At 33.7% G+C, this 25,698-nt stretch overlaps 1 non-coding gene across 1 annotated transcript; it reads right to left on the bottom strand.

The window, feature by feature from the left end:
* Window positions 1-23,062: 23,062 nt before the first annotated feature.
* Window positions 23,063-23,166, bottom strand: LOC126032997 (U6 spliceosomal RNA). The gene has a single exon (XR_007504154.1). It is a non-coding gene; the product is annotated as a U6 spliceosomal RNA (small nuclear RNA).
* Window positions 23,167-25,698: the final 2,532 nt, after the last annotated feature.

The raw sequence follows: 25,698 nt of genomic DNA, 5'->3' as shown, positions 1-25,698 counted from the left end.
AAAAGAGACCAAATTATAAATGTAGTTCATGACACATTAATATGACAGCTGCAAACAAAAATAAATTTTGATGAAATATATGTCTAGGACCTGAGTGATAGCATAGCAGTAGGGCATTTGCCTTGAATGTGGCTCACCAGGACAGACTTGGGTTTGATTCCTGGCATCCCATATGGTCCTCCTAGCCTGCCAGGAGCAATTTCTGAGTGCAGAGTAAGGAGCAACCCCTAAGTATGCTTTTGGGCCCCAAAACTTATATGTATATATTATGTATATAATATATATTTCTAAGATGCTGAACATTGTTATGAAGTATATATATCAAGTCAATTTTGTTATATTATCATTTTCAATTTAGGTGCAATAATAAAATGACCACAAAAAGTACATAAACTTACAACGTATTCAAAACTCTTGTAAATACCAGAACATAGCTTCAGAACTAGTATTTTCTATTTATACATTCTTAGTGGTTTCATACACTTTTATTGATCTAAATTGTGTCTTCAGGTTGAATTTCTATGTAGAGCTTGGAATAAATCTAAGTCCTAAACTTCTACATATTATAATTAGCTATGTTCTCAAGGCTACCAATTAATAAATAGTCATTACAGTTATAAAATGCCATTTTACACACTTAATGGTAGCTACTTTAGTTAGACCATCTAATTCAAAATGATTCTTGCTTGAAGTCTATATTTTTGTATGTTCCTCATTATTTTCATAACTCTTAGATGCTTTGCTATAATAGAATCTGTTTCACTTATCTATTAGCTAAGTTTTATAATTGCTCAAAATTATTATAGAATAACACCTATGCACAAATGCCTTTATTTACTAAGTATACTCATAGTAAATTATTCCTGAGAATAGAGTACTAGTTTAAATTATGATACAGATTATGTGCTTTCTACTCAAAGGTAACATATGAAAATTTAATATATTTAGAGCTGAAACTGGTGCACCCCAGATACACTTGTCAAACTGGTTATTGATGCCTTAATATCAGTGCTCCGCCCACCAAAACTTTAGAAAGAAATTGGCTAGATCTGATGTCTATTTACCCTCCTAAACAAAAAACCATGTGAACACAATGCATTGCTAAATACATCTCCTATTCACAGGTAGATAGAATTTGGCACTATTTCTCACCTCAAACTCAGTTAACTAAACAAATAATCAGATGCAAATTTCTTGGCAACTTAAATTACCTTGCATGATAAGAAAAATAACCTGAAAAGCAGATGTATTATTTGTCATCATTTGGTTGGAACAATTCAACAGATCACTTCTCCTTAATTGGAATTTAAAACTCTACTATCAATGGCCACTACAAAAACTCACAAAAACCATGGAACTAAGGAGCTCAAACTACACTTGCAGATAGGGAGAAAAACCAGACAGATCTATGAAACCTATCCAAATGCTTGAGCCCTTGTTAATGAGGGCCCTAAATTCAAGAGTTAATTGCTGTAAAAAGAAATAAAATAATAACACTAGCTAGTGAAATTATGTAATAAATGGTTAGAAATTCAACCAACTAAATAACTTTCAGAGGATAAAAGAATCATACAAATGGAATTAAAGGAGCTAAATAATATGCCAACAAGTCTTAGTATCAGACACTCACAGGGATAAAACAATGTAAAATAATGAGGACAAGGGTCATAGGGATTCAAGTACATTGGATGGTGTTAAGGAAAGACAGACTCGGGGCCGGAGATGGTGGCACTAGAGGTAAGGTGTCTGCCTTGCAAGCGCTAGCCAAGGATCAGGACCGCGGTTCGATCCCCCGGCGTCCCATATGGTCCCCCCAAGCCAGGGGCAATTTCTGAGCCTTAGCCAGGAGTAACCCCTGAGCATTAAATGTGTGTGGGCCGAAAAACCAAAAAAAAAAAAAAAAAAAAAGAAAAAGGAAAGACAGACTAAATATAAAAAAAACATGGAGGCCTAAATTTTAATAATAAAACTTAAAAATTTAAAAAAAACTTTAATAATAAAAAATAAATAATGGCCGGCTCAAAGTAGAAAGTATATATGTCTCTAGGAACTATAATGGAGGAAATTTGACATTGATTTTATAATTGGTGCTGAAATATTTTATGTCTAAAACTCAATTATAAAACCTTTGTAAGTTACAGTCTTTTAAATATAAAATTTAAGTTAATAAATTTATAATGGCCTACACACAATATGAGCAATTAATAGAAATGTGAATTTCTATCCCATTGATTCAGATATAAATACTATGGCATTTCTAATTTTATGATACCAAAACTATAAAAAGACATCACAAAATTATATTACTGTGAAGCCACTAACAGATTTTGAAAGAAAGATGGTCTATTTGAAGACAATAATATACTATATAAATATGACTAATGAAAGAAAATTAGAACTTATCAAATTTAGTATAATTGAAGTTATAAGATTATCATTACATATATCAACAGTAGACCATCAGAAATTAAAATTTTAAAACTGTTACCATAAAAACCAAGAAATACTTTTTAAATGAAATTGAAAAGAGTTGTAAAATATATGTGCATTAAAATTTACAGAAATTATGGGAAAAACTTGTATAAAGTCCTAAACCAAAGGAGAGTTATGCCATTTTCATAGTTTTAGTGGATGTTCAGTTTAAAACATAATTTAATGAAAATTCATATTTGATATTAAAAAATTAGTCAATTGATTCTAAAAATGAAAATTTTACTTGCATTAAAGCCAAAAAAGTAATGTAAAAACTAGGCATTTGCCTTATAAACTGCCAATTTGGGTTTGATTCCAGCAAAATCACAGAGCCTGTAGAATGTACAGCTCTGAAAATGTTTCACAGTTGGTGGACTATCATTTCTTAATTTCTCAACTCACTATAAAATTATATTTATCAAGGGATACTATGGGCATAAAAGCAGTCAAAATAGTAAGTAGAATAGGAAAGACAATCTGGAAATAGTCATAAACCTTGACCTATTATAACCCTAAAACTAACTATTGACAAAGATAAAAAGCATTCTAACAGATAATTCTGAAACATAAATATCTGCATGTAAAATAACAAAAAAAAACTATGAACTGCATTTCAGACTTCACACTACATTAAAAACTTTGCTGAATTATGTATACTATAATTCGTTATATATATAACATAAATTATATAAATGTACAACTTATTATAGAACTGTCAACTGAGAAAAATATTGGAGAAAGCCTGAGAAGTTTTGAAGAACCTTTAAGACATTTCTTTAGGTGCTATATAAAATATAGCAGTGAAACTTTTGAAAATTGAACTAATAAAAACCTGAAATGGTCTGTTCTTTAAAGGTGTTTTAGAAATAAAGGGCAAGTCACACATTCAGAGAGGAAATATTTGAAAATCATTTACCTGATAAAGACCTTGTATTCAGTTCACCTAGAATCTCAAATTTAATAATAAGATAAACACAACTCAATAAAATGCATGTACAAAAGTTTGGAGATATTTTAGAAATAAAAGTACATAGATGAGCACGAATGGCATTTAACATCACCAGCCATAGAGAAATACAAATTAAAAGTACAATGAAATATCATAAAATGCTAGAATGACTAAAATTCAGTAGAAACCAAATGTTTTCCAAGGATGTGGAGAAATAACTCTCATGCACTACTAGGGGAATGTTACATAGTTTAGAATTTATGGAATTATGTGAGTCCTTTTTTGTCTGGCCTCACAAAAGATACTTTTGGATCCCAAGGGACCAATTTTGGTATTACTTAGGCAATTGGGCTGGCAGACTCAATTCGGGGCCTAGAGACTCCACACTGCTATATTCCCGAGATCCCAAGGTGTGTCAACTCACATCGGGGGTAATTTAAATTATGGTGATGAATCTATAGGTGTATGTTTATATTTATCAAATCTGCCAAAATTGCAGAAATAAAAAATGTGTGACTGTTACTTTATTTATTTATTCTTGTTAAAAATAATCAGTGTCTAAATTTGAAACTTTTTCTTTCATTGTCAAATGCAATAGATGAATATATTTAGAAGTATATACTTTTTAGTTAATAAAACTTTTTCCCCTTTTTGGGCCACACCCTGTGATGCTCAGGGGTTACTCCAGGCTATGATTTCAGAAATCGCTTCTGGCTTGCCAGGACCATATGGAATGCCTGAGATCAAACCAAGGCCCTTCCCAGATCAAGTGTGTACAAGACAAACGCACTACCACTGTGCTATCGCTCTGGCCCCCATCAATAACACTCTTGATTTTTGTTTGAAGTGGTCCTCAAACTATGGCTGCGGGCACATATTGTATCTGTTTTGTTTCTTCATTGCAAAATAAGATATATGCAGTGGTGCATAAGAATTCGTTCATAAGTTTTGTTTTTACTATAGTCAAGACCCTCCAATGGTTCTGAGGGACAGTGAACTGGCCCCCTGTTTAAAAAGGTTGAGGACCCCTGCATGGCTCTCCACTCAGGAATTACTCATGAAGCTGTTCAGGGAACATCTGGTAGTACCCTGTAATCAAACCCAAGCTCGACTGAGTACAAGTACCCTATCACTCTGCCCCACACTCTAAAGTTAATGATTTTATCATTTTGATATAAAGAAGTATTTTTCTTATAAATCAGCATATACAAATAATATTTATAAAACTCTTCTTTAAATATGTTTTCATACAAAAATTGAATTTTAATCAAAACAACATGTGTGCAGTGGTAAGTAACTCATATTGAGAATATATACACAAAGTATAAGCAGGTCCCCCAAACCACTACCTTTAAGAAACATAATGCCAGTTTCTAGTTCCACATCACTGGTAGCTAGTACTGATAGTACTGATATCTGTATTTCCAATATTGGTGTAACCTGAGGAAAACAATTAACACTCTGCATCTACAGTTTAAACTTTGAGGAATAGAATTGCTATGTATTACTTTGAAAAAACCAATGCAATAGCAGATGAACCATATGTTATACAAAAAAAATATAATTAAAAAAAGTACTCATTGATTGTTGTCTATTCCTACTTTTTTTCCTACTGCACCAATGAAATTTTATTTGAATTTCAGTGATTGTAAATTTGCTCAATTAAGCTAAACCCTGAAGAGACTGAATACAGATGTGGATACTTTCTGTTTTTTTGAGAATAACTGCCTTACATTTATATTTGAATATAGTTATTTTGTTCCATATAACATTTCTATGCAAATATTCTGGAATTGTATATGATCTGAGAGGTTCCTTAGATCGTAATGGGTGCAGTATTAGAAAAGAATATGGCATGATATTACAAATTGGGGTACTTGGCTTGCATTTTGCCAATTGGAGTTCAATCCTTGGCCCTCCAAATCATCCCTTGAGGCTGCCAGGAGTAATATCTGAATGTAGACAGGTGTAAGCCCTAAGCACTGTTTGGTGCTCCAAGTCCCAAAATAATAAAAAAATAACTTTATTAAAAAGAAAGAAAATTGACTATTGGTTTCAAAATTATTTTGATTTATGTTATAATAATGAAATAATATAAAATAAATACTTTTAAAACATATACAATAGTTTTTGCTAAGTGTTATTTGCCTTTATCCTTAAATGTGTATCAATATATTATCTTCTTCTTCATTTTTTTATTTTTTGGTTTTTGGTTTTTGGGTCACATCCGGAAGCACTCAGGGGTTACTCCTGGCTCATGCTCAGAAATTGTTCCTGGAAGGCTCAGGGGACTGTATGGGATGCCAGGATTCGAACCACTGACCTTCTGCATGAAAGGCAACACCTGATCTCCATGCTATCTCTCCGGTCCCTATTTTCTTCTTTTTTAAACTCTTCATTTTAAACTCTTCATTTCCACCTCAAACATTCTTCATCCTTCTATCACCTGTCAGCTCTATTCCTCTAGGTCAGGTGTCTCAAAATCAATTTACCTGGGGGCCACAGGAGGCAAAGTCGGGGTGAGGCAGGGCTGCATAAGGGATTTCACAAAAAAAAAAAGTCTCCAAACGTCATTATTAACAGTTCTAATTATTCCTTCTGAACATGAATAGAACATTGAGTGAAGATCATGAGGAGTTCTTCTGAACATGGCATCTTTTGCCTATTCCTTGTTGCCAGAGACTTGAGAGCACTTCTCGCAAATCTGAACCAAATTTGGCTTTAGAGAAGAAGCAGTTGAAACCCTCAGTATGGCTTGAAGATGATCATCATTAAGTCTAGACCTTGTACTTTGACTTATTGAAGTTCAATGTGGAGAATAACTTTTCACACAAATATGTGCTCCCAAAAATGGCACATGGTGCACTTGAACATTAGGGAATGCTCAGGGAAGTTGGGGGCAATTCTCTCAAAATTGCCCATGCATGTCTGCTTTTCCATTAATCTCCTTGAACTTGGCTTTGAGATCAGAGTTGCATTGCAGGTCAATGAGCTCCATTTGAAGCACAGGAGGGGCATCTTGCACATCAAAGGAAAAGGGGTCCACAAAAATTTGGAAAGTGGCTCTGTGCTTTTTGAAGTCTGCAAATCTGTGATCAAATTCCTTCTCTAGCTTAAAAATAGCATCAACATAGTTCTCACCACTGAATGGTATGCCTGCATCCACAAGTTCCTTGCATGCTGGGAAATGGCAAAGGTTTGTCTGAGAGAGTTGGGATTTCCATAACACAAGTTTTGTGGAGAATGCTCTCACGTTATCATAGGCAGCACTGATAGGCTGCCCCGGGCCTTGTAACATCTTGTTTAGTTCATTCAGCTTATATGTGATGTCTGCAAGAAAAGCTAATTCCATGAGCCATTTGTGATCAACTCAACTCAGAAACAGCATTCCATCCTTCTCCAATGAAGGCTTTCACTTCTTCTCTCAACTCAAAAATCTTTTCAGGACTTTCCCCTGCTGAGCCAATGTACCTAGGTGAAATAGAGCACATATCCATATTCTGATTCCATTTCCTCTAAAGAAGCACAGAAACACCTGTGCTTTAAGCCCCTGGATCTGATTTGGTTGATGCTTTCTCACAACAACATACATCACATTGCAACACAGCAGAATTTACTGCAAAGGCCTGCTGATGTATAATGCAGTGAAGAGCAATGGCCTTCTCTACACCATCCTCTTCAAATTTTTTTTGAATAATTGTCACCAGTCACATTTTTCCCTCCTTGTCATCGATGGCACTCCACTCGGTTATTATTCCAACATAACCTCTTCTATGGAAAACCTGCATTCTCAATGGCATCACACAGATGCCGAAATATCTTATTAGCAGTGGTCTGGCCATGCATTGGAATTATTGTGAGCAGCTCCTCTGTCAATTCAAAATTGTAATCAACGCTACGGACATAAATTGTGAGCTGCACAGTGTCTGTTATATCTGTTGCCATCTCGTCAAGAAGCAACTGATTATGCATCAAAACATTTGGCTTTCTCACACAGTTGATATTAAATGTCACTTGACATGTCAGAATAAGCACTCTGCCACAGTTGTTGGCAGAAAGGCTGATTTTGCTAAACTGACCCTTTCTTTTCTGGACAGGATAATACTTGCAGGCCTGTAACATGCATTTTTTTTTTAAAACGGAACACTTTCCCTTCTGTGAATCGTTTCCGCCTTAGCAATCATCTCACTAACCATGTAACTAGCTTCAACTGATGCAACATTCTCTTTGGTTTGCTTTCTTGAAGAAATCTTGTTGCCTAATAGACATGCTTTAAGACTGGCAACTCGCTTGGCTCTCACATTTCATTGATATTTTGCACATTCCTCAGCATGTTTAATTGAATAATGTCGTTTCAAGCTGTATTCCTTGTGCACTGCAACTTTTTCTGAGCAAATAAGACATGTGGGGATGCCCCTGTGCTCAACAAAGAAATACTGTGTCTCCTGCTTTTTCTAAAATTGTTTGTGCTCGTCATCAATCTTTCTCTTCACTGCAGGCTTTGATGAAGTCATGATGAAGGTATGACAAAATCTAATTCTGTAATAAGCTTCTCTTCCTCAGGCTTCCAATAATGCAAGGGACAGCGGGCAGGAGCAGCGGAAATGATGTCTGCGCTAGGCACAAAGTATTCACGATTATTTACTTACCGAATATTCACAATAAAAAATCGCATTAGTAAGAAAAAATCGCAAAATATTGCATTAAACATTTGCATATCCTGAAAGGAACTGCTTTGGGTATGCAAATGTTTAATGCAATTTTTTTCTTACTAATGCAATTTTATGCGATTATTCGGTAAGCGAATAGTTGTGAATATTGCGATATTTGAAGGCTGGCTGCGGGCCATACTATGTTGTGCGGAGGGCCACAAGTTTGAGACCCCCGCTCTAGGTGTTTCCTCTTCTTTTTTTTAAATTCCGTAATCACCTGGTGAATTTTAATATTACATACTTTTTACATATTGTGTAATATATTCATTTTTAATTTTTTGTTATTAATATCTTTATTTAAACACCCTGATTATAAATATGATTGTAGTTGGGTTTCAGTCATGTAAAGAACACCCCCTTCACCGGTGCAACATTCCCATCACCAATGTCCCAAATCTCCCTCTTTCCTTCTTTAAAGAATGTTTATCTCTTCATTCATTCCTAGCCCTTATATAAACAATATTTTCTAAGGCTTGGCCTTTGTCCTGTGTGTTAGATTCTTTTGTCTCTTTTTTTAACAGCAGCATCTCACCCACTTTGTTTATTGGTATAAGTTTTTAGAAGATACAGATTGTTTCCCTTTGCTTTGGTTATTTAATTGGAGAGAAGAAGGACCCATCAGGTAGTGCTCAAATGCTATTTTTGGTTTTGAGTTCAGGAGATGCTTGGAACCCAAATTTCTGTCAGGGATTCCAAATCTATCTGCAAAGTGAGGGCTTTAATCCATGAAAGTTCTGTTGTCTGATATGCTCCCTTTATTTTATACATTCTAAAATAGAGTGGGCCGCTTGAATATTCTAAGCAGATGACTGGTGAAAATAGTTTGAATGTGAAACTGAAGCAGAGTCTCTCAGGCCAAATAAAGGTAAAAATATGTGGGCAGAGCAGGAAGAAACAAGGTTAAATGGGGGGGTCATGATGGGAAAACATTTGAGTAGTGAGGGTCTAAAGCACAGTGTACTTTAGAAAGTCTTGCCTGTTAACAAAACCTATATTATTTTCAAGTTATATATGAGATCATAAAATATGTCACTACAACATGAAAAATAGTTTAGAGATACAGCATTTATACAAGATATTCATACTGATTAAAATAACTCGCTGCATTGAACTACTTCGAAAATGATTAAAATCATTTATAAAATAAAAATTAGTATAAATAAAACAGAGGGTTTATAGTTAAAAGATAATTAAAACGGAAAATTAAAATCCATTAGGAAAATCTAAGGAAGTTGTGGAACAAAGAAAGATTAGTAAGAGGCCAGAAAGATCAGGTTCAAAGCTGGAAACTTCTGTTTTCTTAAACATTGCAAGGTGTAATCTTAGAGGCCCCCACACACACTACCAGGTGTGGACCTGACCATCTCTAAGTACTATAGGTATAATCCTGGTGGTCCTTATTATTAAAAGATATCAAGCAATTGGCAAAATACTAGTGCTAAGCACTGAAATTCATTCTCACATAGCTTCTGAGCCTCTGAGCCTCACTTGGAAGTTATCCACACTCACCACAAAACGTACAAAGCAAAATTTCTCTAAAGAAAATGACCAAATATAATTTTTTTTATGTGGCCTAAGGAAATAAGGATTCAACCTGGTCAGACTGCTTACAAAACAATACACCTTAATCCCCCAACCCCTCAAAACCCTTATTGTCTCTCTGTCTTGGGAACCATAGCCCAATTTACCTACCCTTCTGACTAGAATTCTTCTCTTTAACACTGCACATAATTGACTCAGAATTTCAGCAATTCACTAATTTACTCTCTCATTATTAACCCTTAAGAATGCATTATTTATTATCTTTTTATTACAGTGACAGTTTAAAGAAGGGAGGAGTATATTATTGATGTTTAAAATTTCTTTTTTTTGCTAATATAGATTAATTAATTTTATCAATTATAATTCTGAAATAAATTTATATTTGTGTACAAGATTAAATTACAAAATATTAAATACTTGTAAGAATTTTTAAGAATGTCTCAGATTGGCAAAGCTTGAGAAATAGCTTCTCTTCTTATTTTTGTCATTTGAAACAAAATTAAATAGTATGTACATTTTAGATTATATGCTTTATATTTGGCAGGTTAAAGGACATTTATATTTTAATTTGCATAAAATATTAAAGGTTCCTCTGACTGGCTAAAGAGACATATCAGAGCTTTAAATCTTTATGTGGTACCTATAGCAGAGAATTTTAATTAGTCAAGCCTAAGTGACATGGAAACATATGGAACTGGCAATAATCTGGTTGCAGAATGATTGAACAGTTCTGGGTGAAACAAGTTAAAGACGATAATCAACATTAATGTTAATTTTTTTTTAGCATTAATGACTCCTTAGTTCAAAGCTTCATAGCTTGCAGGTGTCCATCCAGATGCCACACATTAAAATGGTCCTTAGGTGCATACTGAGTCACTCATGCAGGGCAGAGAATGGCAACCAGCATGGAAAATTGCTCTCAAAATTAAGGCACTGATGGGACTTGCTTCAATTTTCATATCTATGACACTCATACACATTAGCCTCTGCTCAAACTTCCAAAAATATTTTAATTTAAAAATTCCTTGCATATGTTATATATTTTCAAAAGAACATTTTGTACTTTTACTTTACCATTTTCAAAGTCACAGATTTTACAATCACTACAATAATATAACACAGGAGGGACGAGAATAATGGTGCAGGGTTTTAGGTCCATACCTTAAATGTTACTGATCCCATTTCAATCCCTGGCACAGTATGTTCCCCTAAGTATTTCTCGGTGCAGCAATGGAGATTTCTGAGCACCTCTATATATGATCCTAGAGGGGGCCCTTAACAGCACAGAAATGGCTTAGCTAATTCCCACCACTGCAGGTTATGAACAACACTGTACCCTCAGGTATTTTATTGAACCACAAATGGAATTGGCTGAGAATTGTTGGTAAGAACTCTTAGGCCTTGCAATTCCAACCCAATATAACACATTTTTACATACATATACCCTCAATGCAAATTACACAATATTCCAGAAAACAAATGAAACACTACACTACTGAATACTATATAGGATCATATCTAAAATATAATAAAATGTATAATGCATCTAAGATAACAAATACCCATAGTAAACTTCCCCAAAAGATTAAATATCTGTATGCTAAAGATTGTAAAATATTTTTAAATAAAGTAGATAAAATTAAAAATGTCTTGTGTGCATAGTTTGAAGGAATGAACATTAATAAAATGCTTATCTCCTATCTTCCTTTAAGTAGAAAAAAAATCCTTATTCATGGATTGAAAGTAATATTATAATAAATAAAAATTCTATGTACTATGAAAACTACTGTATAGATTTAGTGGTTTCTGTAAAAACACCAGGGACATTTTCAAAGACAGAAATCAAATTTTGTTGAAAGTTACATGGAGCAATAACCCACCAACCCTCTTTAAATAGTCAAAGCAAAGCAATCCTGGGAAAAATGATATACAAAGCTTGTCTTACTCCAACTTTAAATTATGATATGAAAGCTATAGTGATGAAAATAACTGAAATAAAGGCAGATGCTCAGAATAACCTAAGAAGGTAATTGAGATCCCAGAGAAAATCCTTAGATCTATGGACTGAAGATCTTCAATAAAGGAGAAAATAGTATGAAATAAAACAAGAAAAGCCGCTTCAAAAATGATGTTGGGAAAACAGGTCAGTTACATGTAAGAAAACTGATATTAGACTTTTCTTTCACAAATGTACAAAGTCAGTTGATGATGGATTAAAGACCTTGATATCAATCCAAGTTCATAAAATATATAGAGAAAAGAAGACAGGTTTCTTCATAATATTGAATCTAGAGGCATGTTCAGTGGTTCAATGTCATTGATCATGCAAGCAGAAGCAAAGAAAAACAGATAGGACTGCATAAAATTAGAGATTTTGCACTGCAAAATAAAATATGACCATATGTTTTAAAAAGACACCTCACAAACTTGGAAAAATGTTTGTGTTTTTGTATTTTCATATATATGTATATGCATATACATATGAGGGTGGAGGGAAGAAAGAATTTTTGGTAAATTTATATTTATTATATTATATTATATTACCAAATTATATTTGGTAAAATATAACGAGAAAATTTTTAAATGGTTAATGCATTTCAAAAATGTGTAGAAGAGATGAGCAGAAACTTCTTCAAAGAAAATATACAGATATAAAAATGCTCTACCTCCCTTATTAGAAGTCAAATAATGAGATATCACATCACACTAGTGAGACTGACACATCAAAAAAGAAAAACAAGTCAACCAATGTTAGTATGTATGTGATAAAAAAGCATCCCATTGTACAATTTGTGGTAATAAAGACTGGTTTAATGTTTTTAAAACAATATGGTTACTTCTCAAAAAATATGAATTGACTTCCATATTTTACATTCATACTATTGTGTATCTATTTCAATGACCCCAAATCACTAAACAGACAAGACATTTGTACTCCTATGTTAATTATAGCACTATCCATTGTATCCAAGGTCTGGAAACAATCCAAGTGTCCCAGAACAAGTGACTGATAAAGAAACTATGGTATATATGCACACAAAAATACTTTGCCTAAGTGTAATGTAATTCAGAATGAGAATGTTGGTTAACAAATTTGCATCCTAAATGTGGAAAATAAATACAGTTTGGCATTATCTAATGGCTGAATGAAGAATAGGCTTAGAACTAGTCTATAGAACCGAACTTATCAGGGCAGGAGAAGGGGAGATTTTCTGTCAGAATGTTTGGCATTGGAAAATTTTATGCATAGACTTTTAATTTTAGTAGTATTGTAAATAATATTGCCTAAATCTTTATAAATCTATAGATTAAACACACTATTAGCAACACTTTAAAAAATAAAAACAATAAGATTTGTAAATTTTGTATGGAAACACACAAAAACTGAATAGCAGTAGATTCTAAGGGGGAAAAAGTAAAATAGGTTCATCCCTTCCCATCAAGCTATATTTCAAAACAATAGTAATTAGAGTGGTGGCATTGGGACCAGAATAGATGACCAACCAATAAAATAAATAAAGTATATATGTAAAATCAAGTATATAATGACCTCCAATTTATAAGAAAAAGATCAAGACCTGGGCCAGTCAAACAGTTGGTAGAGCATTTGCCATGCATGCAGCCAGGTTCAGTCTCTGGCATTTTCCATAGCCCTCTTAGCACCACCTACAGTAATTTTTGAGTGCAAAACCAGAAGTTTCCCTTTAGTATTTCTGGTGAGGTCTAAAAACAAACACAAAAGAAATCAAGATCACAGAATGGAGAAAGACATGCTCTTACAAAAAACTAGAAAGCCAAATAGAAAAAGAAGGTAGATATATTTTTACAGTAAAAAGATGGTTATTTATTATCATACACAAATGAATTAAATATGTATATATTAGACCAGAAATTAATCATAAAATGGAGAAGACAAGTTATACACTTCAGAATTTTAGAATCACAAAAATATTTAGAAATTTTGCTCTGAAAATCATTCAAAGAGGTTAGAATGTAAATTAAATAATAAGACAGAGGCACAAGTAAACAATGGTGGTATATAAACTTAAAAAGCTTTTCAAAATAGAGGCCAGAGTGGAGGCACAAGAGGTAAGTCTTCTTCCTTGCCTGCACTGGCCTAGGACATACCATGGTTCTATCAATCACCTGGAGTCCCCCAAGCCAGGTGCGATTTCTGAGCAAATAGCCAGGAGTAACTCCTGAGTGTCACTGGATGTGGCCCAAAAATAAACAAACAAAAAATCAAGAAATCCAATAAACATGAGCAAAATATCTAATAGACACTTCTCTAAAGTAGATATAGTCTACAGAAGTATGAAGGTGCTCAATATTACATATTATGAGGAAGCAAAAATTAAAACACAAAGTGATACCATCTAACATGCATCTAAGAATGCATTGTATCAAGATGTTTGGAAGTACGTGTTGTAAAGAATTTGGAACAACAGAACAAATACATATTTGGAGAAAATGTGAATTGATGTACACTCAATGTAAAATGGAATGATAAATTCATTAAAAATAGAAATGGAAATACTATTTGATAGATAGTACCATATGACTTTTATTAAATACATGAAAACACAAAATATAAAAAACACAAACATCTTGTAGCAGGATTCTTCACAATAACCAAACTATGGAAGCTATCTAAATGTCTATCAATAGAATACTGGGTCACACCCGGCCATGCTCAGCTTACTTCTGGCTCTGTGCTCAAAAATCTCCCCTGGAAGGTTTAGGGGACCATATGGGATGCCAGGAATCGAAGCATCTGTTCTGGGTTGGCCGCATGCAAGGCAAACGCCCTACTTTTGTGCTATCTCTCCAGCCCTGCTCATTTATTCTAACCACTTCACCTTGTGTTCGTTCCTCTTATAGTATTATATAGAGTTTCTCTGTTACGTTGGCTTTGTAAACATTTTATTGTCAGTTATTTCAAGTCAAGTTTTAATTTACTCATATCTAATATGAATTTTACTTCTAATGTGAGTTTTACTTCAGCTATGAGGCTTACATAGTTATTTTTATATATTTCCTAAGACTCAGCTAGAAAAAAATGTGTAATCTGCAATTGTAACATTTTTTTTATATTTTATTTAAACACCTTGATTACATACATGATTGTGTTTAGGGATTTCAGTCATGTAAAGAACACCCACCCAAATCACCAGTGCAAACATTCCATCACCAATGTCCCAAGTCTCCCTCCTCCCCACCCGACCCAGACTGTACTCTAGACATGCTGTCTATTTCCCTCATACATTCTCATTATTAGGATTAACAGATGGGACTATATTAAACTGAGAAGCTTCTGCACCTCAATGGAAATAGCGCCCAGGATACAAGAGCCACCCACTGAACTTAGACCCCAGCATAACATCATGTACGAAGATAAAATCCAAATGGATTAAATTCTGACGCCTCGATATCAGACCCAAAACCATAAGATATATAGAACACCACATAGGCAAAACACTCCAGGACATTAAGACTACAGGCAAGGAGGGAAACTGCACTCTCCAAGCTAAGTGAAAGCAGAGATTAACAGATGGGAGTATATTAAACTGAGAAGAGCTTCTGCACCTCCAAAGGAAATAGTGCCCAGGATTCAAGAACCACCCACTGAGTGGGGAGAAACTGTTCACCCGATACCCATCAGATAAGGGACTAATCTCCAAAATATACAAGGCACTGACAGAACTTTACAAGAAAAAAAAAAATCTAATCCCATCAAAAAATGGGGAGAAGAAATGGACAGACACTTTGACAAAGAAGAAATACAAATGGCCAAAAGGCACATGAAAAAATGCTCCACATCACTAATCATCAGGGAGATGCAAATCAAAACAACCATGAGGTACCACCTCACACTCCAGAGATTGGCACACATCACAAAGAATGAGAACAATTGTAACATTTGTACATCAGTGCCTTGTCAGAATATTAACCTAAGATAATAGAATTTAAAATTTGACATTTTATTAAGCTAAAGCACTAGAATTTCAAACTATTATTGTCAGGCCAAATCCCATGCAATGCGGTCCTTATAAAAATAAGACTTGAAATATATGAACTCATAATGAATTTTGAAATGGTGGTCAGAAATAATTTTTAACCTTTTTATTTGAATATCAGAGCAAATTTAATAGACTTGTACTTTTTTTTACCTGTAACACTACTTTATAAGTTACATTATTTTGCCCAGAATTTACTATTTCCAACACTAGGATTATGGAGATAATACGACTATGTTGTTTGTTGTCTATTTAGTAACAGATGTTCAGTGACCAGTCAGGATCTGAATTTGGAAGAATAAAATGATTCGTCCCCAATCATGATTACAACTGTTACTTATAGAACATTGTGAATTAAAAATATATCTTCAGATGATACTATATGCAATTATTCATACTTAATATATACTTCTTAGTATATATTTAAAATGTATTGTTGGAGGATGGTAGGTACTGAATTAAATTAGACACTTTGAAAAGATACACAAAAATGACAGCTGCCTTTATTAAATTTCATAAATTTGCCTGATATTTCTGTATTTGAATTGATCTCATTTAAAAATGTGACCAGTTACTCATATTTTAAAGAAAGTTATCCTTCCAATGTAAGATATATGAATTTGATGAACTTTTAAGTTTGTGCTCCTTTGGCATACTTTAAAGTTTATTTAATACCATATCACCATTTTTGCTTCATTTACCCAGTTTTTGCACTTGCCTCTTTTAAGTGGACATTTAAAAAATATATGCATAAAAGGCTCATAGGAAACCACAGTTCAACAAATCAATAAAATAGGAAATATTTCTTAAATGCTAGCAAATTAAAACAATTAAATTGTGCTTGTTGAGATGTAATTTGCATTTTATGAAGTTTCTCCATTGTAAGTGTACAGTTCAATGCATTTTAAAAACAGAGAGCACTTGATAAATTTGCATGTTATTCTTGTGCCTGGCTATGCTAATCTTCAGCAAGTTGTTCCAATTTTTGTTCCAATATGTTCTGCCAACTCAAGCATGCTAGGAATTTTAATTTTTGGCAGAAAATCACACTTTATTATTTTTTGAAACATAGAAGAAATATACCTTAGTATTTATTTTTATAATGGATATTATTTTTATAATGATTTTAATGATGCTTTCAAAAAGTTTGAGGTAATATATATAAACATACAAAATCTGCATATTAGTTGTGGGATATAGTTGTATTCCTACTTTATAAGAGAAGTTATAAAGGCTAAAGAAGTTGCTTGCTAAATACCTTTTGGATGTGGAATATGTCCTCATATTTTGGCTCACATCATATTGGGAAAAGTACTTTGTCAGGTGATGATCCATCAATTGTGGTTATAATAGCTGTTATTTATTACAGTTTTCACAAAGTGATTCTAAGTTCTTTGTGCATGATATGATATGCAATCCTTAAGGGAATTTTATGAGATGAATGCTTATTTCAGTATTGTATATTCAAGGACATTGGGAGCTGAATGAGTTAAGGCATTCTTATAAGGTCAGAAAAAATGATAGCATAATTGAGACTCTAGTTGTATAGTTCAACATATACTAGTTATTATCACACTGAATATACACTATTCACCAGGGGAAGAGATGAAGATTGGGTTTTCAGTCTGAAGAACAAATGAAAAATAAAAAAGTATGTTGCCTATTTAGACATATTTCTGAGGTATTTGTGGCAAATTAAATTTTAACTATCAAACTTTTACATTTAAATATGTCTTTCTCTAAATTATCATACTTTTGGACTAAGGATTTAACTTACTAATACAGCCCAAGTTCTACACATTTAAAAATATTTTAAGTAGGCTAATAATAAGAACTGTAAACAAACAAAAAAGCAATTATGGTTCTTCAGAATAGATTAACTCTTAGGCTTCTGCCTGAGATTGCTCCTTCTAAAGATAATACAATCACACCCTTAAATTAGAGTGAGAATTCCTTCCCCATTACTCTTAAAAGGACCTAGGGGAGAGTAAAGAGCATGCATGGTGCCTGTAGTTATACCCATGACAATATACTTCAAGGAAGGAGAAACCCTGTTCTCATAGGCCAGGGTTCAAATCTCCCCAATCTTTACTGTTCTTATGCCAAAAAAATTAAAAAATCACAAGTTACATTTTTTAATTTTCATTTTTTTTATTTGTAATTGTTATTGCTTGTTTTTTTCTTTCTTTTTCATTTTTTTTTTCTTTGCCCTTTTTTCCCTGTGCTTTGATCGTCTTTATTTCAGGAGTCTGGTTAGTGTTTGGTTGTTGTCTTTATTGCTATGGTGCTTTTCAGGTTAGTTTTTTTTTTTTTTTTTTTTTTTGTGGGGTTTGATATTTTTGTATTATTTTATGTTTTCCTTCCTTTTTCCCTTTCTTTTCTCAAACTGATCTTTATAGTCTCTGAAGAACTCCTACCAGTTTTTGCTTGTTTGAATTTTTGACCCCCCTTTATTCTTTTTCTTTTATTTTCTTACCTTCAAACAAAACCACATAACTTGAACCGTCTTGTTCTGCCTCACAAATTGAGGGGGAAATAATGGAGGGCACCAAGACCAAACAATCATGCGAACATTGAGTAGAAATAAAAAATAAGACTTATACTTAATCGATACTCAATCTACTACAAGTTAGACACAGAAGGGACCACTTATACTAGTTGCCGGGGGGGGGGGGGGGGGGGCAAAGGCGGGGTGATATGGGATGCACGCTGGGAACAGGGGTGGAGGGAGGACAACATTGGTGGTGGGAATGCCCCTCATTCAATGTCACTATGTACCATATTTTCCGGCGTATAAGACGACTTTTGAAACAAACAAAAAAGTCAACTGAAAATCAGGAGTCGTCTTATACGCTGAGTATATCCCGAAAAATGTTTCAATATGCCGCTAAACGAAAATTGTCTGAATATTGCCACAGAAGGAATTTTCCAACTCGATCCTGCACCAATCACTGCAAGGCTGCTCAGACTGCCTCTCTAACTCAGCCAATCCAAGCAGGCTTTTTATGCATACAAATTAGACAATGTTCTGGGCCCGAATCTACACTGTCAAAAGCCTGCTCAGATTGGCCAGAGTCAGAGAGGAAGTCTATGACAGTATAACCTTTGAATCTTTGCTTGCTGTGATTGGCTCTCTGTGGTACATACAGTTGCAGCACAGGAATGTTCTGTCTGATACAGTGAATATAGGTCTAAAGCTATGTTTTAACTGCAAAATTAGTGGGCCGTCTTATACGCCTAGTCGTCTTATACACAAGAAAATACGGTACCTAAAATCCTACTGTGAATGATTTTTAGTCCACTTTGGTCAAAATAAAAAAATATTAATAAAAAAGAATAATAGTAATCTCTTCTTTTAATCCTGATTCTGTTTCCTCCTTTGAGCCAATTACCAACTAACCTATATTTGCTGATGCTTCCAGTTCATTATATTTGTATTTTTATGTATCACTGAGAATAATGGCTCTGAAGTGCATGGAGAAATCTAGTTAATCATATTTGTGCTATTTAAAAAGTTTTTAACACTGCATATCAAAATACCTTAGATTCAGGCTGCAGTGATTTATAGTGGGTTGGGATCTTTCTTGCCTTACACACAACCAACTTCAGTTTAATTTCCTGAACCTCTAAGCACAACCAAAATAATTTGTGAGTGTATAACCATAAGTAGACTGTGATCATTGCTGGGTGTGGCCTAACAGTTTCTAAAGCCAATGTTATTGTTTTTCTTTATTTCATTATTATCTACTGTTAAAGTTATTTTGTGTCTTTCTACTCTGAAAATATATTACTTCATAGAATATTTTCTATGTTGCCTTTCTCTTTAATTCTTTGTTTTGTTTTCCTGGCTCTGAGCTCAGGATCTGTCCTAGCAATGCTTGAGGGAACATATATTTATAAGAGAAGGAACCTAGATCAGCCATGAGCAAGACAAATGCCCTACCTACTGCATTACCTCTTTGATCCTTATTTAGTCTTTTTCAACAGGAAATTATCTTTTATTTATCAACAATTCTCATGTTAATGACTCTAGTTTTGGCATCTGCCATTTGTTTTCCTGTAAGTACTTAAGAGAATCATATTCTTGGAACTAGTGCACCTTGATAAAAGTTTGTCTATGTTCTTTGAACTCAAAAATCTGTTTTGTGGAATAAAAATAATATTGACTCGCTCTTTCTTTTTAAAAGATATTTAAAAATATCTACTTTACTTTTGTTTGGCATGAATTACTGCTGTTGAGAAGTCTAATGATTAATTTTATTTTCCTTATAAAGCCATGTGTTTTATGTCATTAATTTGGTATCTAAAACATTTTCCTGCCCCTCATTTTCTCCTTCCCTCCTTCCAACCTTCCCTTTTTCACTCCCTCCTTCACTCCTCATTTCCCTCCTTATATCTTTCCCTCTTTCCCTCTTTCTTCCCTCCCTCTCTACTTCCTTCCTTCCTTCCTTCCTTCCTTCCTTCCTTCCTTCCTTCCTTCCTTCCTTCCTTCCTTCCTTCCTTCCTTCTTCCTTCCTTCCTTCCTTCCTTCCTTCCTTCCTTCCTTCCTTCCTTCCTTCCTTCCTCCAGTGGTGCTCAGATTTTATCTTGGCTCTATGCACTCAACACACCATATGGAGTTTGGGAATCAAACAAGGGTTGGCTACATGTAAGGCAAAAGCCCTACCAATGGTAGTAATCACTCAGTTTCCCCCACTCCTTCATTCTCCTAATTTATATTCATACTAGTAACTTTATTTTGTTGGTATCTTGATATTATGGATACCTTTTTCAGTCAACTTTGTATGTACTTTTAGACTTTTATGGTAAATCTAAAAAAAGTTGAGGTGTTGATTAATGTTTGTTTTCTTTGTATTTTATCACCTTTCTTTTACATTTTTCCATATATTCAAAATACTTAACTCTTTACTATTCTTATCTTACTCTTAATCCTTTTCCTTTACTTTCTTGTTTTTGAAGTTTTTAAACTTTCAAATTTGATTTTACTTAAACTATTTTTATTTTGTTGTTCCTGTAATTTTTATTGCTTTTTCTGCATATTAAAACAATTTTATTCTCTAATTTCTAATTATTTTTAGTGTTTGAAAGTATTGGTTCGAAGTATTCCTTTTTTTAATTTTGCTTGTTAATTTGTATCTTGGTTGTATTGTCTTAATTATTCATACAGATTTTAAAATAGCAGGCTACAACTTTATTCCATTCTGATAGCATATATTTGTCTTGTTTTTATTTTTTACAATACATTATTCTGACTTTTATTTGTTTGTTTTTGGGGCCACATCCAGTGACACTCAGGATTTACTACTGGCTATTTCCTCAGAAGTCGCTCCTGGCTTGGGGGACCATATTGGATGCTGGGGGATCCAACCATGGTCCATCCTAGGTTAGCGTGTGTAAGGCAAATGCTTGGCTGCTTGTGCCACCTCTCTGGCCTCTATTCTGACTTTTTTCTTTTTATTATGCAGACTTCTTATGGATTGTGACCTTGATACTTTGATGTTTATCATGTTTATGTAAAAATAAAAAATTTAAAGCAGAGTTTAGGTAAGCTTATGTAACAACATAATACCCTCTTCTGTTGTTTCTGATATTAAAATTTTTGATAATGTTTTTTCTGGGATTTTTTTCAGGTTTTTTAATATTTTTTCCAGGTTAAGATTTTTTCCAGGTTGTTTAATATTTGGTAAAAAATACTTTACACTAATAAATACCTACAATTTCATTTGCCATCCATATAATGGATGCTGAGACCCACAGGTGTTGAGGGTGATAGCTGATTGTACTGTGGGGTGGTACCTACAGGGCTGAATCTGTATACTGTGTAAAAGTCTATAACAAATTACAGTAAATAACTTTAACTTTTTGGTATAAGTATATTTATTAAGATAAAACCAATATATAGTTATTTTATATGTAATATTTTTCAGTTTTCATTAAATTATTTCATATTTAAAGTATATTTATCAGCAGATCATTATAATCAAAAGGAGATATTTTAATATATTCCAAGTATATGTCATCTTGTCATAAACATATTCTTCAGTGTCCAGAACAATATCTCAGCAACAAAAATTTTTGCTTGCTCTCAGCCGATCTGGGTTTGATTTTGGGTATCCTATATGGTCTCCAGAGCCTGGAGCTAATTTATGAGCACAGAGCTTGATGTAACACTTGAATGCTACCACCGGGTATGTTCCCAAAACAACAAACAAAAAGCTCATAACAAAACAAAAAATCATATTACTACTCTACACCTAGGGATCATTCCTGTTGAGTTTGGGGCCAAAATGGGATGGAGACTGTGGAACCCAACATGAATTGCCTCAAGGCAAGTATTCTCTACTTACTGTACTATTTTTCATTCAGCTACCCACCTTGTTCTTCAGTCTTAGCTCATATTTCCTTTATATAGATTTAATAATACTTTGAATGAACTTTATTTCACTAATATCTCTCACATAATAGCCTATATGGATGTAATTCCAAGAGATATTTAACGGCTTAGTCATTGATTTTTTTATCCCAATATTTCTATAGACACTTGAAAGCCAGGGATAAGCTTTCTATATATAGATATTATTAAGCATATCTAACTGATATTCTAAAAAAGGACTAAGAATCATGGTACTCTATAATTTTCTCAAGTCAATATTGTTAATAGAAATAGAAAAAAATGAAAGTAGATTCATAATTTTAGTTAATGATGTTATTGGGAAAAATCATTCTCAATATATGTTTATCATTAAATAAAACATTCTACAGAACTGCTAGAACCAGAAAGAAAGACATCATCATAAGTTCCATTCCTTGACCTGTGCAGACACCAAGATCTCTAGATATGGAAGTCTGATATACCACTCATGACGAAGCAGAAGACTTCCATACACCACAAAAGTACCGAGGGGAGAATAAATTAACATGAAAGGAGTCCATAGTCACTATACTTCAAGGTGGAGAATCCCTGTATCACCTAGGCCTAGGAAATTCCCTCTCTAATGCCCCCAATATTTACTATGCCTATGTAGGAAAAAAAAGCACAAAATAACCTTTTTATCTAGTTACCTAATTTTTACTTCTTTTTTTTTTAATTTTTATTTTTGATTATGAGAACAGGGGTGCAAAGAAAGAGGACAAGGTAAAGTTATAGTGGAAGGACAATCACCCATAACATAATTCTCAGAAGTCCCCTTGCTGATATCTTAACTTTGAAATTTCAGCCAAAGAACATTAAGATAAATAAGACAGTATCCATGTACAATTACTTTGTCCCTCAAGTCCCCAGATTGTAACACATTATAATATTTCTTAACAGTACACAAGGCAATCTAAAGCCATAAAACTTACGTAACTCCTTAAACATTACAGGCATAAAAAATATGGAACGCTTCACGAATTTGCGTGTCATCCTTGCGCAGGGGCCATGCTAATCTCTGTATCGTTCCAATTTTAGTATATGTGCTGCCGAAGCGAGCACTACTTCTTTGTTTTGGTGTAGATATTGAAGTTGATGTCTCCAATTTTATTTTACTTTATTTTATTTTTTTCTTTTTTGCGCTCTGGCATGGCTTTATTTCAGGACTGAGACTATTGAGTGGTGCTTGCCTTTATTGCTGTAGTGCTCACTGGATATTTTATTCAATATTTCTTGTTGTATTGTTATGTTTCAATTTCCTTTTTTTCTGTCCTCTCTCAAACTGAGGTTGAAAGCCTCTAGAGGATTTTGCCCATTTTTGGCTTATTTGAATTTTACCCCATTTTATTGCTTTTCTTTCCTTCAAAATCACTTAACTTGAACTATCTAGTTCTGCCTCTCAAATAGAGGGGGAAATAAGGGAGGGTACCAGGACCAAACAGATATATGATCACTAAGTAGTAAGCTAGACACAGAGGGGACCACTTGTTCTAGCAGCCCTGGGGGTAAGACTGGGGGTATGGGATGCAAGATGGGAATGGGGGTGGAAGGAGGACAAATTTGGTGATGGGAATTCCCCTGATTCAATGTTAATATGCACCTAAAATACTACTGTGAAAGATATGTAAGCCAATATGGTCAAAATAAAAATTATATATTAAAAATAAAATAAAACATTCTACAATAATGAGCATGTTTGTGATGAATCCATTTACTTTACATATTTGATTTATGTAAACAAGGTTATCAATATAATTTATAATTTATTTGATAATTATTGTTGTTTATACTTTTGTTTGAAACATTCTTTAATTTTTCTTTATTGGTAAGCATTAAAACATTTTTTTAGGAACTGTTTCTGGAACTGCTGGGAATGGTCCTGCAGTGTTAGGGACCACAAAGTTGGAGCCTCATATCTTCCAGACAAATGCATCAACATTTGAGTCATATCTCTGGTCCCATGTAGATATCTATCTTTACTCAGAGTTTCTTCTTTGCTTTAGTTACTCTTTAAGTGGTAATTGTATTGACATAGATCTGAAATTTTCGGAAAAAAATTGCTATAGAATATATCACCATGAGTTCCATGTATTTTCATCATAGGTAGAAAATGAAAAAAACTGTTCTTACAAATTGAGGCTTATGACTACAAGTTGGCTTTATGAGATCTGAACTGATTTCTTTGGAAATGGGCAAACAATTTTCTTAAAATGGGTTAGATAATGAAAGCGTGAAAAGACTGCTAAATTTTACTAGGAGCAAAAAGTGAGAACCTGCTACTATTTGAACCTGAAAACTTGGCTACATCCTCTCTTTGCCCACAAAATGTGGCACTGATTCCTATGTCAGCATCTTTCCTTCACTCTCTCTTTTAATCCTTTACATCAGAAGAGGTATTTGAAGAGAAAACTCAGGCAGCATGCATTTGATAGGTTTACCTTTGGGCTGGATTGAGAAAAAAAAATTAACAGATATTTTTTTCCTAGTGATAAACTATAAGGACACAGGGCATCATGATGACTCTTTAGTTTGGTCAGAGGAAGTTAGTGATTCTGCCTGAAACTGATTACTAAAAGAAAATCTATATTAATATAGAACATTAATAAGAGAACTAAAATTATCCTTTGATGGATTTTTGTCTTGAACATATATTTGCAGTGATTGAGTAAGGTATGAACAATGTCTTTTACTAGCATTGGAAAACTACTGGTGTTGTAATTCATTTGAATGATATATTAAAACTTTGGCAAAATTGATTGTTTTCTAATACTGTGTAGCACAATTTTAGTCAGCAGTCTTGTATTACAACACAAACTTTTTAGAACTGTCATCTTCTTAGAATTTAAAAAGGAAATAAAATCAGGCTATTATCTGACTTTTGCTCCTGAGAAACTAGTGAACAAGAGTCATTACTCATAACAGAATAATTAATTAGGTTTTCATTCTGTGCCAGACAGTGAGCTGGGATCTGGGCTCACTTAGATAAGGAGCAGTTCTTTTTCTCATGGCACTTGCAGTGTAGAAAGAGACAGGTAAACAAATCATTGCCATATAAGTTGATAAATGCCATAATAAAGGTATGAACAGATGCCACGAACATAAAGAAAGAAGTATTTGAGCGCCTGCAGCAGAAAGCCAGTGTAATCAGTGTCGTTGGTACAGATTTCACAAAACTGAAAATGAACAGGTCAGAAAAACAACTAAAATTTGTTAGTAAAAGAGTTTGCATGAATATGTATCCATTTGAGAAATACACTTTCCATAATATCAATTCTTAATTGTTCGCTGAATAAAAAAGAAAGATATTCTAAACAATTAGTTCAGAGACTAAATACATGGGTCAAGACCCATATTTTGCATTTAATCAATTTTAGTTTAATTTTTAATACCACATTGTCCTTGAACAGAACTAGATACAACACTGGATGTCCCATGTATCTTTGGGTGTGGTTCTGGAGACCAGGGTGGCTTAGGTAAATTCCTACCACTGGAGGGCCTGAGAAACACATGTTAGGGTCCTGGCATTAAATGAACCATCTAGCAAAAAATTGCTAAAAGGATACTCTAGGCCTCCTGAAATCTCTCATGGAAAAC

This window comes from Suncus etruscus, chromosome 16, assembly GCF_024139225.1.
Source record: "Suncus etruscus isolate mSunEtr1 chromosome 16, mSunEtr1.pri.cur, whole genome shotgun sequence".
Classification (NCBI taxonomy): Eukaryota; Metazoa; Chordata; class Mammalia; order Eulipotyphla; family Soricidae; genus Suncus; species Suncus etruscus.
The sequence above is the reverse complement of the archived record's forward strand: the minus strand, read 5'-3'. Positions and strand labels throughout refer to the sequence as shown.